The sequence below is a fragment of the Puntigrus tetrazona genome, chromosome 9 (assembly GCF_018831695.1).
Source record: "Puntigrus tetrazona isolate hp1 chromosome 9, ASM1883169v1, whole genome shotgun sequence".
Lineage (NCBI taxonomy): Eukaryota > Metazoa > Chordata > Actinopteri > Cypriniformes > Cyprinidae > Puntigrus > Puntigrus tetrazona.
In genome coordinates this window covers 13,497,538-13,504,206 of record NC_056707.1, presented here as the reverse complement: position 1 = coordinate 13,504,206, position 6,669 = coordinate 13,497,538, and positions in this window count along the sequence as shown.

Here is a 6,669-nt window from a genome sequence, read left to right as displayed (position 1 = left end):
AGCTCACAGGTCTGAAGATTTATAACCCAGTGTGTTTGTCAGTCACTGACTAGTTGTGGTTTATAGTAAATGATCAGAAGATGATAACACATGTGTGGTGAGTCTGAACAGTTACATGGACACAAGACTTTGTGGCAAGTAAAAAGTCAGTAATGGGCAGATGAATAAATAGATAATTAAAATAATGCAGAATAGGGCAAATAAAAATGTTTTCATTTTCTGACTATATGACCGATGACAGTAACTTCTTAAAACATTTTTTTTGGAAATGCTCGTCAAAAATACTAAAGTATGTCAGTATGTAAGGTGATGACAAGTACTTATCAGTAAATCGTTGATTCATTCACTCAAATGATCCGTTCAAAACACTTATTTGCTCAGTCTATTCTTTTAACAACACTGAATCAGTCAAGACCAAAAATACCATGGTTGCATTTTCTCAGCGAGAAGGCTGATGGCTGAGTGTTTGTCACATGGTTGTGTCCTCTGGGCTGAACTATAGAGGGCACTCTTCAGGAGCAGGCACTGGAGTATAAGGAGCCCCTTCCACGCAGGACAAGACCGGAAAAACAAAGGAGGGCTAGACGGGACCAGCGCATACAAAGGAGAGAGGAAAGGGGCCAGATCAAACTCCAGTTAGGTTTCCCAGTCTATTAGATCCTTTTTCTAATTCCAGCAGTCTCAGATGCATTGTCAGCTCACCCTCAGCCACTGTGCAGTGGTCGGAACTCCACTCCACGTTTACACTGTCCATTGCACTCTCCACCATGGCAAGCTCTGTTGCCGGCTGTTGCACCTTGTCTGATGTCAGGGGCTCTGGCTCTGAGGCAGTCCTGAGATCTGGCACAATCTTTGGCAATGCCTCTTCGGTCTGGGAAGTCTCTGACTCTCCGTCAAAGGTGGGCTCGTGCTTTGACTCCACGCAGCTGGGAGATGGTGGGCTGTGTCAAGAGTGAGGCTGGTGTCATCATTTGCAAAGTTGACTGTCAGAGAAGATTTACTGGACACAAGCACCCACTCAATTGAGGTGGTTAGGCTCTCTTAAGGATCGTCTCTGGACAGCTGCTTGTGTGCAGGTGCTCAGTCCAGAGGCTGTTCAGGTAGCATATGAAGTTTTCCAAAAATATAAAATGTTTGGTATGGTTCTCGCGAAAGCGGTCCCCCTGCTCCCGCAGAAGAATGCAGGATCATCCATGGTGAAACAAAAAACCCACAAAAACAATATGTGGGGAAAACACATTGCTTTACTTTTAAAGGTCCTGTCTTCTGGTCTGGAAGGACGCACTAGTGATGTTAGGTTCTTGAATGAAGTGCAAGCCTGAACGTACTGTATATGTTTATATGACTACTGTAAAATAACATTAAAAACTGCAAAAATATATCTGTCGGGGAGATTAAAATAAATTTTACAATGGTTCATTGTGTATGCAGATTACATTTTAAATATAAGTTCAAACTCCTTTAAAGACAATAATCAGCAATGTGCATTTTTATTAGTATTTTTCAACCTGTTGACATAGATTACTTTATTTGAATGTTTATTGATACAACATGGCACCAAGTTGTTAGAAAAGAAATGCAAAGTGACGTCATTGCTTTATAACATCAGGAATCGGTGGAATGGTTTTTTGAATCAGTTCAATTAGCTTAACTGTCCGAAAAAGAACCAGTTAACAGAAATTAATGACTTTGCTTTACTAGAACGCACAAAGATGAAGAAGGTATCAATAAACAGTCTTTAATAATCCACAGAAAGAAATCCCACATAGAGAGTATCCAACAGCGAGAATGGCAAACACACACTTACACACTGACACAACTGGACAACCAAACACTGAACAGAATACAACTTATAAAGGGTAACTAATAAGGATAATTAAATGACACACACACAATGATAGAATGTATTACCTGCCTGTCAATACATTTGCCAAAAGCAAGAGTTACTGTCGAAGGCTGAGCCAAGGGTGTTTGAGCCGGTGTGGAAATAGAGATTCTGCCACAGAAGTGAAAGACAAAAATCAAAAACGTGCCAAAATAGGCAAAGACAATAGGGTAAAACAAGAGTAAACACTAGCTGTGTTTGTACAAGATGGAGGAATTGATGGAATGTTTGTGTTTCAATCAATACGACAAGCCACATGCACATAACCTAATCTTCAATTAAAAGTATTCCTAATATGTTGGGGCTTTTATAGAAACTAGCCTACTTTTATCTTTTGAGATGTGCCTTAACTTTTCTAAACCTGTAAAATCAGTGTTTGGGACATTTGAATTGGGCGTGTGACGTGTGGGCAATTTGCCAAGGTTCATTTACTTTTGTAGTTCTGCTTGATGGCATCAGTAGCATGGAAACTGTGGAAAGTTTTTTTATCAGACATGATGGTCTGTTATAATTACAACACCTGCCTTTGTATTAATTTATTATTGTAGTTATTGGAAGTATCATAATAACAGTATTTGATTCAAATTCATTTTCTGAATCTGTTATGGCTTATTTACAATTGTCACAACAGAAAATTGTTCACATAGCCTACATATTTATGGATCTCTTCTGAATCTTTTCGTTTTGTGGGGCCACGCTCAGTTAATTGTATTTCTACATTGTCCAGGATCATTTTAGTTTATAAGCCACACCCACAGAGTCACACACAGCTCAGTTGCAGCCCTGGAACAGGCAGATCTCATTTTCATTCCAGCAGCCAGTGTCTGGAGTGTGTGCTGGCACTCGTGTGTTGGCTGCTGTTGTCCATTACTGAGCCAAAACAAACATCATAGATTTCCAGTCATCTGCCTTTAGCCCTTTGACTCCTTGTCCTCATCACATATTTACATTCCCTTTTGTTCCAACATTCCATCATTCAGAGATTGAGGAATCTTTGTGAGCGTGTGAGGGAACCCTTCAAATGAAATGAATTGAAAGCAAGAAGGGATTTAATTGAATGAATTCTGAAGAATGTGGACCAAATTCTCTCTGTGACTACTGACTTCCACTGTATGGAAAACCCAGTTGTGTATTATAACGAAGTAATTATTTGAAAATACAAATGTTTTTGGGAGTATCTGTACTTTAGGCTACTTGAGTTTTTATATTTCAGCCAACTTTTTTCTCAGTAAAATGTACTTTCTCCAAAATAGTCAGAATCTCTTAACATTCACTTGCAGTTGCAGTTGCAGTTTCACATTTCGATTATTTTCAGTATCAATATCAGTATTTAAGATTTTATGTTAAAACAAAACATTAGGCCTAATGCGCCCCTGTCCCCAGTCTGAGGTACATAAACTGCAAATTCATCATTACAGATGCAGATTCCAGAAATGATTTCTTATGTTGGAATAAAAGAAACTAAGTATCGGAGGAAGTGCTTCTTATTCTTATACAAAAATAGAGTTAAAATAAAATAAAAGAATCTTGCTACTCAAGCTGTGTCAGTATTTTTATATATACATTTATTTGCTTCTTTTCCATCTTACAGCTTTTTATTCAAAACGAAAAATCTGCAATTTGGACAGACATGTGAGTAATAAAGTGTTAACAGAATTAAACATTTTTGGGTGAACTCTTTTAGGGTTAGCGAAAATAGTAAGACGTTAGGCTGGTAGGTCAATAAAACAGTTGCAAGCATCTCATTGTTATGCCATGAGAAACCTGTGCACCCTGGGAGCATTATCAAAGTCAAGTGTTGCATTGTTGCTGGTCGTGGTGTTTTTAGTGATGTATATTGATCATCCAGATTCTATCAATGGTGGCATACAGAAAAGCATAGGGGAGTATAGGGGAAATACTGGAGTTTTAAGTTAGTATATATACAGTAGCTCTGGATTGTTATCGCTGATGAACCGACTGGTTCTTGTAGACTATGCACATCTCCTGGTTCTTTATACTCCGTCTGTCAGTAATTTAATGTTTCTTGAGTTTCTTTTTGTATTACCTGCACAGACTTTATATTGTGAGCAATGCATGTATATTTTATTTTGTCTTGGCTGCTATTTTTATGTTCAGCTTTTGATCATGGTACGCATACCCTCAAGAGTGCTCTGATGCAGTTTAAACTGAAGGAGTTTCACTGTCCTTGATTGAAACCATCAAACCAATGTCAAGAGAGGAAGTTTATCTGCACAACCAATTAAAATTGATTTTCCTCTCAAGGTTGTTTGTTGTGGGGGGTTTTAGTGATTATGTAGAAATGGAGGGATGAGAAATTTCACCCAGATAATGCAAATTTAAAAAGTAGATGCATTCTATATATGCTAAAATACTTGTTTAATTATATTCTACATGTATATGCTGATTAGCTAATTCAATTTTATTAAATTTGCATCGTATCTGTAATTTCTGTAAAAACCCTTTACCCCTTTTGTTGCTAATTTGAAACGGTTATTTAAATGTCAGATTCGTCACTAAAGCAGGTATTAAAACATTCCAAACTCCAATTTCTTTAAAAATATTAACATCACTAGTCTATAAAAAGCTTAATAATTTCGATGTCTATCCAAACACCTTAATCAGTTTAAAAAAAAAAAAAAAAAAAACAGGAACTGGTGAAGGTCGAAATGTCTTGTTAAGCTTTAAAAAAACAACACACTTTTGGAAAGTCAGTGTGAAGAAAGCAGTTTTTGGAAAGCAGTTTTTAAGATTTCAGGATTTCCCTATTCAAATAGTTAGGAGTTGGTCTTGGATGCTTAAAATAGCTAACTGGAGCATAGGCGGAGTTTGAAAGTGCTGGGGGCAGTCGATTTTGTCAAAGCTATAAATATAAAAATATTTTTACATTTCTTATTTTATATTATCTCATTTTAATTGGTACATTAATGCTAAATTATTTGTAGTTAATGTTAAAAAATAACAACTCTCACAACTTTATTACTGCATGAGTGGACTCTCCTCTCGTTCTTTACCGGCTTTTGTCTGCAAAGATATGCTAAATAAACAATAGATATTCTGCAGGGGTTTTTTTTATAAACCCACAAAAGCGTGGAGGCCTCTAACTTTGACAGATACAGATACAATAAATGTTGTTCAGCGAGAGAAAAAAAGATGCAATATTGACCTGCATCTGCGCAGCAAGCCCTCGAAGCTAAATTTGACAGGTAGGATAAAATGTCAGGACAGAAGAATCGGAAACTGAGTCAACAGACCTTCCTTGAAAAGGAACTTTGCTATACTAAAAGCATTAAAATAGCGTAAAATGTTTGCAGATATTTAGTTCACATAATTATTTCTTTAAAAAAAAAATGGTCACAGCAAGTTGAAATGTGCATTCTGTTTTGGGATGTCTATTTTGGTTTTGGTCTGTGTGAGTCCACCCACTTTCAATTTGCCCAATAGTATTTTGACACCCCATGCTGCCAACTGGCAGGGAACATATTGCAATCAGGGAAACCAGCAAACAAAATTGGTCAGAGTTCGCATATTTTGCCCGACCTTAAAACCCTCTGTATTCATGTAAAAAGCTCATATTTCTATTGCATGTCCTCAATCTGGCAACGTGCCTGAGCGTCGAGTCTGAAGAAGGAGGACAGGGGAATCAGAGGTCTGTCTAAACTATCTCCCCGTAGAGAATGAGGGATCTTGTTTTCTGTAATTATTATCTCACTTATGCAAGACAATGACTGTTGCAAAAGCAGAGCAAAAGCCAAGAGACACATGAGAATTAGTGGGGTCATATCATTGAAAAAAAATTTGCAATCTACTGTAGTGTTTTAGGTAAAGTGCAAGGACGCACACAAGGCTGGATTGGTTATCCAAAGTTTTGAATATGTGTTGATTTTAGGTGTCATATTGGCTGATTTAAATTTTAGATTTTATGAGCACAGCAAACTGACTGAATCTATCAATGCGTTTGTTATCTATTATATTTGTTTGTATATATTGTGCGGTTGTATATAGTATATTCCACTGTAACGTTTAGTTATTCATTCACTGTTATGACCTCAAAACACAGGAATATAAAGGAATATAACCAGCTTGTATCACATTACTATCTACATATGTGTCTTTTCTAATGAAGTATACTTGCTCTGTAGCTCACCTGGCAGGTACAGCATTGTGATGCAGAGAGCTCCATTATTAGTGGATATAAGAGCTCAAAGACATTTATAAGGAAACTACAAAGGCATGGTTGCAACAGCAAATGTATTTTTGTCTCACTTTTCCTTGTTTTTACTCTGTTGTTTAAATTTAGGATGCCAGATTCACATTTATGTGATCAACTTTAAAAAACACATTAAAAAAGTGCTGCAAAATGTGTAAGCAGCATATTGTAATTTTTACAGAAATGTTGACAAAAGTATGTTTTCCCAATGAGCCTGGGTTGGTTAAATATCTGATTTCTTAGGTTCACGCAAGAAAATAATACAGATTTCAGAACAACATGACAGTAAGTACATGATGACATTGAATTACTTTTTCTCTGTTTGTGTGTGTGTGTGTGTGTGTGTGTGTGTGTGTGTGTGTGTGTGTGTGTGTGTGTGTAATACATCATCAAAGGTGCCCAGTTTTCAGTCCAACCTTGAAATATACCAACAATGACATAACCTTTTGTTTTTTTGTTGTGAGCTATACTTTTATATAGCTTGTGTCAGGAAGTTTTCATAGTCAGGCTAATTTATTCTGTGTTAGATTTTCTGTGCTAATGAAGGATATCATTAATTAAGAAGTCTTTAAAC